General features: G+C 37.1%; 1 long non-coding RNA gene across 2 annotated transcripts in view; it reads right to left on the bottom strand.

The window, feature by feature from the left end:
- The window catches only part of LOC147915906 (uncharacterized), a 70,100-nt gene that overhangs the window by 17,074 nt on the left and 38,374 nt on the right, over positions 1–14,652 (bottom strand). The window contains exon 1 of one of the 2 annotated variants that reach the window (XR_015553548.1): positions 10,384–10,461. The exons of the other annotated variant lie outside the window; for it this stretch is intronic. This is a non-coding gene — a long non-coding RNA (uncharacterized LOC147915906). Of the gene's footprint in view, positions 1–10,383; positions 10,462–14,652 lie in introns of those variants that run through there. 2 annotated transcript variants of the gene reach the window in all.

The following is a 14,652-nucleotide window of genomic DNA, read 5'->3' as shown; positions in this document are numbered from 1 at the left end:
GTATGTATACATATGCACATGTGGCTTATATACACATATATATATGTTTGCGTATATATGTTTACACACAGTTTTGTATATATACCACTGAAACTACACAAGAAACATATTATTTCATGAACTTTTATATATATATTCTTATAGATACATAAATTCATATAATTTGGGAAGGAAGTAGTAAATAAATTCAAAGTTTCTGAAGGGCTATATATTATCAGGGAGTAAGCAAAAAGACCAAAAATAGCACTAGGCTTTGATACGTCAAGGATTTAGGTTGCAATTTCTATGCTATTCTTTCCAACGCTGTAGTCACTATCTACTTAAAGTTAGACGTAAATTAAAATCCAATTAATAATTTAGTTCTTTACTCACACTAGCCACAGTTCAAGTGCTCAGTAGTCATATGTGGCTAATGGCTACCATATAGGACATCACAGATATAGAACATTTCCACATGACAGAAAGCTCTGTTGGAAAGCATTGCATGCAGAGTAACATAAAATAACAGAAGATTGTGTGATGTCCCAAATAATTGGGAAAAAAATTCAATAATTAAAAAAAATACACAGTCCTAAAGAGTTCAAGAAAGTAAAGTATATATAGACATGAAAGTAGGAATAGAAACCATATATTAGGTAGGTGATAGATTTAAAATCACAATATTGAGAGCTATCTTAATATAAATGGAATAAGATCTTCCATTTAAAAAACAAGTTAGTAGATTGAGTATGAAAATACAACTTGACTATATATTTTTTATATGATAGCCATCTGAAACATAGGTACATGAAAGCTTGAAAATATAAGATAGAAAATGTGATATCATGACAACAAGCAAAAGAAATCAGGTGTAGCTATACTAATGTCTAGCAAAATAAATATTAAGGAATAAGGCAATACTAGAGATAAAGAGGGACTCTTCTTAATCACAAAAATGTTTTATTTCACTAGTAAGTTAAAGCAATTTTAAATGTGTATGCACTTAACCTAAATTGAAATATATAAAACATAACTTCACAGAACTAAAAAATTAAAAAGAGATAACTTCAAAATTATAATGGACAATTTTAACATGTCTCTGTGATTAAAAGAACAGTTGAAAAATATCAGTAAAATTACAGATTTGAACTATGAAATTAACACATCTGGTCTAATAGAAAAATACAGAGGACTGCTCCCTAAAACTGCAGAAGATAAATAATTTTATGCACACACAGAACATTCACAATAAATGTCTATATAATGGGACATAAAATAAATCTTAACACACATCAAAGGATTTAAGTTACAGAGAGAATTTCGTCTAACCATATGCCATTAAACCAGAAATCAGATTGCAAGTTTCCCTACCAGTCCTACATATTTTGAAGTGAAGAAATGCACACTTTTAAAAATCCCTTTGTCAAATAAGACATGATGATGAAAATCTTAAAAACATTTAAATCTTTATGAAAAAGAAAAGTTATTAGAGGACAAAAGAGCAAATTAGACACGAGAAAGTAGAAGGAATAGAATACATTAGTGAAATGAGGATACACTTAAAAAATAGAAGACAAACATATAATAGAAAGTATCAAAAGAAACAAAAGAACTTTATTTGAAAAAAATAGCAAATATAAGCAATGATGAGACTGATCAAGAAAAAAAGTAGGAGGCAAAAATCATCACTATCAGGCATTAAAATAGGAGCATCATCACAAATCTTGCAGAGAGGATTTTATGAGCAACCTTATGCTAATAATTTTGAAAATGTAAATGAAATTGACATTTTCTAGATAAATGCAATTTACAAAAACTGACAGGAGAAATACAAAATCAGAGCCAATCTTTAAAATAAACAGACATTAAATTTGTATTAACAATCCACTAAGAAACATCCATTACAAGATGACTTCACTGGCTGAATTCTACTCCAAAAAGAATTCTTGGAGCCGATTGGGGGGTGGGGGGCGGTGTTCCAAGACAGTGATATAGAAAGATCCTGAACTCACTTTCAACCATAGACACCCCAAATCTACAGCTACATATGGAAAAATTCCGTCTGATAAAGACCTGAAAACTAGTTGAATAGCTCCTTGACAACAAAGGGTAAAAGGGCCACATTGAGAGGGGTAGGAGAGGCAGAGACGTGGTCTTGCCAAAATCCCTACCTTGGCAGGCAACCCACAAGAGGAAGGGGATCTCACAAATACAGAGCTTCTCCCTGAGGAGTGAGGGGTTCCTGCCCCACATCCGGCACTTCGACCCTTAGAACGTGCAACAAAGAGATGAGCCCTCAAAACTTCTGGCTGGGAAAACCAATAAGGCCCATGTCCAGGACACCCAAAGGGCAGCAGGGAACTGAAATACTTCATTCATAGGGTTTGAGTACAGACTCACTTGCCTCGAAGACCAAAACAAAAGTAGCAGTTTGAAAAGTGCCTAGACTATGTGTGAGGGAGATTCATTTCCTATTCTTAAAACATGTGCCAAAGGGGCAGGGGCCTTTTGGGACTCTCTCTGGGAATGGAGGCATTGGCAGGTGCCACTTTTGTGCTCTCCCTCTCCCCTGATAGTGCCAGCTGGTGTGCTCTCCCACTGCCCCACTAAAGCTGGCAGGCACGCCCCTGCCCAGCACTCTCCTGCAGCCTTACGGAAACCAGCAGGCGTGACCCAGACTTGTGCTCTCCCAAGGACTTGCAGAAGCCACTGAGCACACACAGTCAACACAGGAGATGCTCCTTGATCGCCTGGCTTTGGTGGCCAGGAGGACTTGTGTTCCTGGGTCCACAGGACTATAACAATTGGAGAGACTGTTTTTGGCAGGTTACCATCTCCAGGGTGATACACAGACAGCAGACTGAAACACTTTTCCAGACTTTCTATGAAAAAGGCCTATTTACCTGTCCTGGAACTTTAGCCTGAGGGGAAGGCTTCAGGTTTGCCACACATCTAGAGGCTACAGAGGTGCTCTTGGGGAAAGTGGGCAGGGGGACACCATCTTTGAGCTTCCCTTTGGCCTTGCTACAGGCCACCAGTACCTCCCAGAAAGAAGCTTATACACTCCTCTAAAACCTCAATTTTTGCAACTGTTACCCAGGGGACACCTCCAGAATACCTAGTCTGGAGGCCAGCAAGGTTTACAATTGCAGTCCCACGGGACTGTATATATTTGCACACTTTAAAAGCTGCTGCCTGAGGGTCTGGTTTTCAATCAGCCTGAAACGAGGTGCTGTCTGAGATCCCTCTCTTTGGAACACTGACAGACCTTGGCACACCTTCTACAACTGGGACCTATCAAGAATAAATCAGGCTGCTTAGACAATCACAAAGATTGAGAGACAAACAAGAGCTAGGGCAAGGTTGAAAGATAACGTTCATCTCCTACACAAGTCTACTCTTTCAAGATTGGGAGAGGTAGTTGTTTCACCTAATACATAGAAACAAACACAGAGTCAAGCAAAATGCGGAAACAAAGAAATATGTTCCAAAGAAAAAGGCAAGATAAAACTTTCAAAAAAAGCCTTAATGAGACATAGATAAGTAACCTACCCATTAAAGAGTTCCAAGTAACACTCATAAATATGCTCACCAAACTTAGGAGAAGAATGGATGAAACTAGTGAGAACTTCAAGAAAGAGAATGAAAATATAAGAGAGTACCAAACAGAAGTCACAGAGCTAAAGAATTACAATAATTGAACTGAAAAATACAGTCATGTGTTGCTTAATGATGGGGATATGTTCTGAGAAATGCGTCGTTAGGCAATTTCATCGTTGTGTGAACATCATAGAGTATACAGAAGGGGAACAAAATTGGCCACCGTGAAACATGTCTCTTAAATATAAAGATTATTTTAGTTTGATTATTTTTAAGAAACAAAAGACTCAAAGTTCTTCCTGTTACCTCCCCCTTAACTGCCTAAAAGAATTCAGATTTAAAAAACCTGTCTCAGGAGCAAGATATCACTTTAGCATAACATGAACCAGGTTGTAGACAGGGAGGACCCTAGACAAGCCTGTTGTTGGGCTCCCCTCTGTGTTCTTCTGTTTCTCTGTGGCCAAACAAACATTTGTTTTCCAAATGTTTGCTCCTTTTCACCTACTTGTGAATTGCCCTCCTTCCCTTTGAAGTCCTTGACTCTGTCCAGCCCTGACATCTTTTGTCTTTTGCTGAGGATGGTATTTAAGGTGAAGGCTTCAGCTATTTTTGCCAGTTACTCAGTGTTCCTGATTTTCTCCTATGTATATATCTTATTAAACTTTTGTTTGTTTTTCTCCTGTGAACCTGTCTCATGTCGATTTAATTCTTAAACTAGCCAGAAGAACCTAGAAAGGTAGAGAAAAATTTCTTAGTACTTACTTAGTACTTACACAAACCTAGAAGGTATAGCCTACTACACACCCAGACTATATGGCACTAATCTCATGGGACCATTATCATATATGCAGTCTGTTGTTGACCAAAACATCATTACGTGGTACATGACTGTACACTACAGGGGCTCAACAGTGTACTAGATGAAGCAGAAGAGAGGATCAGTGGTCTAGAAGATAACAGCAAAGACATCAGTGGTCTAGAAGATATACCCAAAGACAGCAGCAAAAAGAAAAAAGAATTTTAAAAGTGAAAATAGCTTAAGGGACCTATGGAACAACATCAAATAGAAGAAAATTTGCATGATAGGGGTCCCAGAAGGAGAAGAGAGAGATAAAGGGGCAGAAAACTTATGTGAAGAAATAGTGGCTGAAAATTTCCTTGACCTGCAGAAGGAAACAGACATTAAGACCCAGGAAGCCCGGAGAGTTACAAAGAAGATGAACACAAAAAGATTCACATCAAGACACATTATAATTAAGATTCCAAAAGTTAAAGAGAGAATCTTAAAAGCAGCAAGAGAAAAACAACTCGTTAAGAACAAAAAAACCCCTATAACACTATCAGCAGATTTGTCAGCAGAAATTTTGCAGGACAGAAGAGAGAGGCATGATAAATTCAGGGTGCTGAAAGAAAAAAGCCTCCACCAAGAATATGCTACTTGGCAAGGTTATCATTCAAAACTGAAGGAGAAATGAAGAGTTTTCCAGATAAGCAAAAGCTACAGGACTTCATCACCACTAAACCAACTTTACAAGCTATGTTAAAAGGACTTCTTCGAGCTGAAAAGAAAGGACAGTAATTAGTAACAAGTAAATATAAAAGCATAAATTTCACTGGTAAAGGTAAACATAAAGTAAAGGTAATGGACCAATCACTTACGAAGCTAGTATGCAGATTAAAAGACAAAAGTAGTAAAAATAACCATAACTACAATAATCAGTTAAGGGATATGTAAACTAAAAAGATGTAAAATGTGACATCAAAAACAAAATGTGAGGTGGTAGTAAACATGTAGTTTTAGGAGGCATTCAAACTTAAGTTACTATCAACTTAATATGGACTATTATATATACAGACTCTTATATGTGAGCCTCCTGATAACCACAAAGCAAAAACCTATAGTAGATACACAAAAGATAATAAAAAAGGAATCTAAGTATAACAATAAAAAAGTCATCAAGCCACAAGGGAAGAGATCAAGAGTAGAAGAAAGAAACAGAGAGAAATCACAAAACAGCAAGAAAAAAATTAACAAAATGGCAATAAGTATATATCTATCAATAATTACTTTAAATGTAAATGGACTAAATTCTCCAATCAAAAGACATAGAACGGCTGAATGGATTAAAAAACAAGACCCATCTATATGCTGCCTACAAGAGACTCACTTCAGATTTCAGGACACAAATAGACTGAAAGTGAAGAAATGGAAAAAGATATTTCATGCAAATGGAAACCAAAGGAAGCAGGTGTTATCATACTTATATCAGACAAAATAGACTTTAAAATAAAGTATGTAATAAAAAACAAAGAAGGGCATTACATAATGATAAAGGGGTCAGTCCAATGAGAGGATATAACATTTGTAAACATTTATGCACCAACATAAGAACACCGAAGTATATAAAGCAAATATTAACAGACCTACAAGGAGAAATAGACAGCAATACAATAACAGTAGGGGACTTTAATACCCCACTTACATCAATGGATAGATCATCCAGACACAAAATCAATAAGGGAACATTGGCCTTAAACCACACATTAGACGAAATGAATTTAATAGACACATAGAGAAGATTTCATCCAAAAGCAGCAGAATATACATTCTTCTCAATTGCATATGGAAAAGTCCCCCTGACAGACCATATGCTAGGTCACTAAATGAGTTTCAATAAATTTATGAAGATTGAAATCATATCAAGCATCCTTCTGACCACAATGGTATAAAACTGGAAATCAATTACAAGAAGAAAACTGGAAAAATCACAAATATGTGGAGATTAAATAACATGCTACTGAACAACCAATAGGTCAGTGAAGAAATCAAAGGAGAAATAAAAAAATACCTTGAGACAAATGAAAATGGAAATACAACGCATCAAAATCTATTGGATTCAGCAAAAGCAATTCTAAAAGGTAAGTTCATACAGATACAGGCCTACCTCAAGAAATAAGAAAAATCTGAAATAAACAATCTGCCTTTATACTTAAAGGAACTAGAAAAAGGAGAACAAATGAAGCCCAAAGTTAGTAGAAGGAAGGAAATAACAAAGGTCAGAGCAGAAATAAATGAAATAGAGACTAAAAAAACAATAGAAAAGATCAATGAAACTTAGAGCTGGTTCTCTGAAAAGATGAACAAAATTGACAAACCTTTAGCTAGACTCACCAAGAAACAAAGAGAGAGAGCTCAAATAAACAAAATCAGAAATGAAAGAGAAGTTACAACCAATACCACAGAAATACAAATGATCATAAGAGACTACTATGACCAATTACACACCAACAAATTGGACAACCTAGAAGAAATATATAAATTCCTAGAAATATCCAATCTTCCAAGAATGAATCATGAAGAAATAGAAAATCTGAATAGACCGATTACTAGTAAGGAGATTGAATAAATAATCAAAAACTCCCAACAAGCAAAACCCAAAGACCAGATGCCTTCACTGATGAATTCTACTAAATATTTAAAGAAGATTTAATACTTAGCCTTCTCAAACTCTTCCAAAAAATTGAAGAGGAGGCTATGGAAAGATATTCCATGCTCATGGATTGGAAGAATTTATATTGTTAAAATGTCCTATTACCCAAAGCAATCTACAGATTCAGTGCAATTTCTATCAAAATCCCAATGGCATTTTTCACAGAAATAGATAAAACAATCCTAAAATTTGTATAGAACCACAAAAGACCCTGCATAGGCAAACCAATCCTGAAAAAGGAGAACAAAGATGGAGGCATCACGCTCCCCAATTTCAAACTGTATTACAGAGTAATCAAAAGAGTACGGTATTGGCGTAAAAACAGACATATAGATCAATAAAACAGAATAGACAGACCAGAAATAAACCCATGCATATATGATCAATTAATTTATGACGAAAGAGGCAAGAATATACAATGGGGAAAGGACAATCTCCTTAATAAATGGTATTGGGAAAACTGGACAGCCACATGCAAAAGCATAAAACTAGACTACTATATTACACCATAGACAAAAATTAATTCAAAATGGATTAAAGGCTTGGATATAAGACCTGAAACCATAAGACTCTTAGAAGAAAACATAGGCAGTAAGCTCCTTGATATCAGTGTTGGTGATTATTTTTTGGATTTGACTTCAAAAGCAAAAATACACAAGTGAGACTACATCACACTAAAAAAGCTTCTACATAGATAAAGAAACCATCAAAAAAATGAAAAAGCAACCTACTGAATGGGAGAAAATATTTGCAAATCATATATCTGATAAGGCATTAATATCCAAAATATATAAAGAACTCATCAAACTCAATAGCCAAAAACCCAAACAATTTAATTAAAAAAATGGGCAGAGGATCTGAATAGACACTTTTCCAAAGAAGACATACAGATGGCCAACAGGCACATTAAAAATTACTCAGCATCACTAATTATCAGGAAAATGCAAATCAAAACCACAAGGAAATATCACCTTACACATGTTAGAATGGCTATTATTTAAAAAGACAAGAAATAAGTGTTGGAGAGGTCGTAGAGAAAAGGGAACCCTTGTGCATTGTTGGTGGTAAGGTAAATTTCTGCAGCCACTAGGGAAAACAGTATGGAGGTTCCTCAAAAAATTAAAAACAGAACTACCATATGATCCAGCAATTCCACTTTTGGATATTTATCTGAAGAAAATGAAATACTAATTTGAAAAGACATATACACCCCTACATTCATTGCCACATTATTTACAATAGCCAAGATATGGAAAAAACCTAAGTGTTCATCAGTGGATGAATAAAGAAAATGTGGTACATATAGTCAATGGAACATTATTCAACCATAAAAAAGAATGAAATCTTGCCGTTCGTGACAACACGGATGGACCCTGAGTTTATTAGACCAAGTGAAATAAGTCAGACAGAGAAAGAGCTACATGATATCACTTCTATGTGGAATCTAAAAAACAAACAAACAAACAAAACAAAATCATAGATACAAAGAACAGAATGGTGGTTGCCAGGGGTGGGGGTTGGGAGTTGGGTGAAATGTGTGAAGGGGGCCAAGAAGTACAAACTTGCAGTTCTACAATAAGTCATGGGGATGTAACGTACAGAATGGTGACTATATTCAATAATATTGTAGTGCATATTTGAAAGCTGCCAAGAGAGTAAATCATAAAATTCTCATCACAAAGGAATAAAAAATTTGTAACTTTGGTGGCAGATGGTAAGTAGAATTATTGTGGTGATCATTTCACAAATTGAATCATTACATTGTACACTGAAGCTAATATAATGTTATATGTCAATTATACCTAAATAAAAAAAATTCTTATACAAAGTCCTCTGGAGAGTATTAAATATGGAGCACTCTCCAAGCTATTTTCTAATGCTATAGTCTTAAAAGCAAAACCTAATCAAAAACAATACAAAAAATGAAATTTCATATCAATCTCATATATGAATATACAGTCATGTGCTGCATAATGACATTTCAGTCAATGACACTGCATATGTGACTGTAGTCTCATAAGGATAGAACCACATAGTCTGTGTGTAGTAGGCTATACCACGTACACTAAGTACACTCTATGATGTTTGCACAATGACAAAATCGCCCGATGATGCTTTTCTCAGAATGTATCTGCACTGTTAAGTGACACATGACTGTATATGAGAAAATCCTAAATTAAATAGTAGCAAATAGATTAAGGAATTAAGATAGATAGATAGCAATGTATATAATATATCATGATCTGCTCAGTTTTTCTTTCATGAATACAAATTTTGTTTTATATTTGAAAATCAATGCTCTTTATATGCATTGATAGAATAAAGGAGACAAATCTATTTATAAAAGAAGTCCAGAAAAAAAATCGTTTAAAGAACTTCAACATCTATTCACTTTATATCTTTAGCAAACTTGAAATAGACGTGATTTTCCATAATATGATAAAACAAATCAAGGGAAGACAAAGCCAGCAAATATTCTACTCAATTGTGAAATGTTGAAAGCTTTCTCATTTGAAACATGTCTAGAATACTCATTGTCTCTATTTCTATTAAACAGAGTATTACAGGTCCTAGCCAGTACAGTATGTCAACAAAGAGAGGGAAAAAAAGTATGAGGATTGGAAAGAAATAAACCTGATCTCATTTGCAAATGAGATTACGATGTAGAAAATTCAAAATCTACAGATAAAATGTGAGTTTAATAAGTGATTTTAGCAGGATAAAATTTTAATAAAAGAACCACATTTCATATACCAAGAAGAACTGAAGAATAAAATAATGTTACTATTTAAAATAACATCAGGAGGGAGAAGTCAAGATGGCAGCGTAGGCAGACTCTGAACTCACCTCCTCCCGTGGACACAGCCAAATTAAAACTACTCGTGGAAAACTACCCCTGAGACACAACTGAAAACTGGATAAGAGGAACTCCTGCAACAACGGACAATCCTAATTGAGGTAGAAGAGGCAGGAACTCCCTTCTGGAGACGAAAAACGCCACCTTCACAAGCCGCCAACTTCACGGCTGCCCAGGAGCAGCCCATAGGAACGCAGCCTCCATGGAGGAGCGGGGCCCTGAGCTGGGAGCGCCCCCGCTGTGGGCATTTTGTGAACCCAGCACAATCGAGGCGAAAGGCATAATATCTGACTTTGCCTGCTACTAAAACATTGGGGAGTACCCCAAGAAAAGCTGGTTCACAAAGAAATTAAAACCGGCTCTTAAAGGGCCCAAGCGCAAACTCACCCGTTTCAGAAAGCAACCTAAAATCACCAGAAAGAAAGGTGCACAGTGCTTTGGTGAAAAGAGACTCACCTAATAGGCCCTGAGTGCATCTCGGTGAGAGGTGAGACCTCTCCAGGGACTGGGACATTGGTGGCGGCCATTGTCGTGGCCTGGTGTGGGCATGCTGACACAGACGCCATTGGAGTTCTCACAGAGGCCTGCAAGCCCAGGGTCTGCCCCACCCGCTAGAGCACTGATTTAATCCAGCTCAGCCAGGGCAGGGAGCCCACCCTAGAGACTGGCCCCACCCAAAAAAAGCCCTCAGGCAACTTGTGGGCCTGCATAGATTGGTGACTGGATTCTCTGCAGCCTGGGCACTGAGCCAAATTCAGTGGAGCAGGGCGGCCACATGGAGTGGGGGGAGAGTGTGGGGCAGTGGTGGAGTGTGTGGGGCTCCCGCCATGGAGAGACTGGGTCCGCTTCGGGAGGTCGGGGTGCGCACACGGGGAAGGACTGTGTGTGTGGACCTGTGGGCGGCAGGGCTTGTCAGCTCCAGAAGACTTGTGCTTCTCAAAGACCCACATAGGGGGTTCGCCCCACCTTCCAAAGCTTGAAATAATTGGGTGCTCCCATGCCTGAGGCCAGCCCCACCCAGCTGCAATCCTCACAGAGCTGACAAGAGACCTAAAGGCTGGAGGCTTATAGCAATTGTAAGGCCCTGAGCCCAACAACCTGCCACGCTGGGGGCCTACTCACTTAAAAGATATACTGCAACACAAATGTGGTATTAGAACTTGCAGCCAACTGTGCTGGGGCTCCCCACACCTGATAAAGAGACTGAAGGGCCCACAACAACTACAAGCAGCTGAGCATTACAACATCTGGCCAGGAGCATAACTCAGCCTCCCTGGGCGCCTACAGGGAGAGCAAACAAGCCACAACAGAAGGACACACGTAGCCCACATAGGGGTCAGCCCTGGAACGTTGAGAATTGAGGGAAGCACACTGCAGGTCTCCTAAGGCATCACTTACATAAGGTGACCTATCCAAGAGCAGGAGACGTAGCTGACCTACTTAATATGTAGTCACAAACACAGGGAAAGAGGCAAAATGAGGAGGCAAGGGAATACACTCCAAGTAAGGCAACAGGACAAAACCCCAGAAAAGGAACTAAGTGAAACAGAAATGAGCAACCTACCTGACAGAGAGTCCAAACAAAGAGTGTTAAGGTTGCTCACTGATCTGGGGAGAAGAATAGATGAACTCAGTGAGAATGTCAACAAAGAAATGAAAGATATAAAAAAGAAAAAATCAGAAATGAAGAATACAATACTGGAAATGAAAAATTCATTAGAGGGACTCAAAAGCAGAGTAGAGGATACAGAAGAACGGATCTGTGAGCTGGACGAAAGACTAGAAGAAATTACCCAAGCTGAACAAGTAAAAGAGAAAAGAATTAAAAAGAGTGAGGACAGTCTAAGGGACCTCTGGGACAACATCAAGCACACTAACATCCGTGTTATATGTGTCCTGGAAGAAGAGTGAGACAAAGCGGCAGAGAATCTATTTCAAGAAATAATAGATGAAAACTTCCCTAACCTAAGGAAGGAAACAGACATCCAGGTACAGGAAGCACAGAGAGCCCCAAACAAGATAAACCCAAAGAGGCCCACACCAAGACACATCATAATCAAAATGTCCAGAATTAAAGATAAAGAGAGAATCCTAAAAGCTGGAAGAGAATGTCAAGTTACATACAAAGGAAACCCCATAAGGCTATCAGCTGACTTCTCAGCAGAAACCTTACAGGCTAGAAGAGAATGGCATGATATATTTAAAGTGATAAAAGGAAAAAACCTAGAGCCAAGAATACTCTACCCAGCAAGGTTATCATTCAAAATGGAAGGAGGGATCAAAATTTTCCCAGACAAGCAAAAATTAAAGAAGTTTGTCACCAAGAAACCAGTGCTACAAGAAATGTTAAAGGGACTGATTTAAGGGGAAAAGAGAAGACCACAAATAAGAAAAATTATCTATTTCCATGATAAGAATGTAATGGATACAAATGCACAAAAAAGAGGTTAGATATGATATCAAAAACATAAAAGGAGGGAGGAGGGGAGTTAAAGAGTACAGCTTTCAGACAGAGGTCAAACTAAAGTGACCATCAATTCTGTATAGAAGAAGAAAGAAACAGAGAAGGACTACTGAAACACTGAGAAAAAAAAAAAAAGGTTAAAAACTGGCAGTAAGTACATACTTATCAATAGCTACTTTAAACGTCAATGGACTAAATGCTCCAATTAAAAGGCATAGGGTGGCTGACTGGATAAAAACCAAGAACCATATATATGCTGCATACGAGAGACACACTTCAGACCTAAAGACACTCACAAACTGAAAGTGAAGGGATGGAAAAAGATACTCCATGCAAATGGCAATGAAAAGAAAGCTGGGGTAGCAGTACTCATATTAGACAAAATAGACTTTAAAACAAAAACTGTAAAAGAGACAAAGAAGGGCATTACATAATGATCAAGGTAACAATCCAACAAGAGGATATAACACTTGTAAATATCTACACACCCAATGTAGGTGCACCTAAATATATAAAGCAATAATTAACCGACATAAAAATAGAAATAGACACTAACACAATAATAGTAGGGGACTTTAACACTCCACTTACACCAACAGATAGATCATCCAAACAGAAGATCAATAAGGAAACATTGGCCTTAAATGATACACTAGAACAGATGGACCTAGTAGATATACACTGAGCATTCCACCCAAAAACCGAAGAATACACGTTCTTTTCAAATGCACACGGAACATTCTCCAGGATTGATCACATATTAGGCCACAAAACAAGTCTCCATAAATTTAAGAAGACTGAAATAATACCAAGCATCTTTTCTGACCACAACGGTATGAAACTAGAAATCAAGTATGGGAAGAAAATCAGAAAAGCCACAAATACGTGGAGATTAAACAAAATGCTACTGACCAATGACTGGGTCAACGAAGAAGTCAAAGAAGAAGTCAAAAAATACCTGGAGACAAATGAAAATGAAAATACGACATGCCAGAATTTATGGGATACAGCCAAACAGTTCTAACAGGGAAGTTTATAGCAATACAGGCCTATCTCAACAAACAAGAAAAATCTCAAATACACAATCTAACAATGCACCTAAAGGAACTGGAAAAAGAAGAACAAACAAAGCCCAAAATCAGTAGAAGAAGGGAAATCATAAAAATCAGAGCAGAAATAAATGAAATAGAGACCAAAAAAGCAATAGAAAAAATTAATAAAACCAAGAGCTGGATCTTTGAAAAGATAAACAAAATTGACAAATCTTTAGCTAGACTCACCAAGAAAAAAAGAGAGAAGGCACAAATAAGTAAAATCAGTAATGAACAAGGAGAAATTACAATAGACACCTCAGAAATACAAAAGATTATAAGAGATAACTACGAAAAGCTATAGGCCAACCAATTCCACAATCTGGAAGAAATGGATAAATTCTTAGAATCATACAACCTTCTAAAACTGGATCAAGAAGAAGTAGAGAATTTGAATAGAAAAATCACCAGCAAGGAGATTGAAACAGTAATAAAAAACCTCCCCCAAAATAAAAGTCCAGGACCAGACGGCTTCCCTGGTGAATTCCACCAAACATTCAAGGAAGAATTAATACCTATCCTTCTCAATCTCTTCCAAAATTTGAGGAGGGGGGGAAGCTTCCTAACTCATTCTATGAAGCCGATATTACCCTGATACCAAAACCAGACAAGGACAACACAAAAAAAGAAAATTACAGGGCAATATCACTGATGAACATCGAGGCAAAAATCCTCAACAAAATACTAGCAAATCGCATACAACAATATGTTAAAAAGATTATACACCATGATCAAGTGGGATTTATTCCAGGGTTGCAAAGATGGTTTAACATTTGCAAATCAATCAACGTGATACACCACATTAATAAAATGATGAATGAAAATCACATGATCATCTCAATAGATGCAGAGAAAGCATTTGACAAGATACAGCATCCATTTATGATAAAAACTCTGAATAAAATGGGTATAGAAGGAAAGTACCTCAACATAATAAAGACCATATATGAGAAACCCACAGCTAATATCATACTCAATGGTGAAAAATTGAAAGCTATCCCTCTAAGAACGGGAACCACTGTCACCACTCCTATTTAACATAGTACTGGAAGTCCTAGCCAGAGCAATCAGGCAAGAAAAAGAAATAAAAGGGATCCAAATTGGAAAGGAAGAAGTGAAACTGTCACTATTAGCAGATGACATTATTTTATACATAGAAAACCCTAAAGA

This window comes from Ceratotherium simum, chromosome 11 (genome assembly GCF_057802395.1).
Source record: "Ceratotherium simum simum isolate JZ-2026a chromosome 11, ASM5780239v1, whole genome shotgun sequence".
NCBI classification, from domain to species: domain Eukaryota; kingdom Metazoa; phylum Chordata; class Mammalia; order Perissodactyla; family Rhinocerotidae; genus Ceratotherium; species Ceratotherium simum.
The sequence above is the reverse complement of the archived record's forward strand: the minus strand, read 5'-3'. Positions and strand labels throughout refer to the sequence as shown.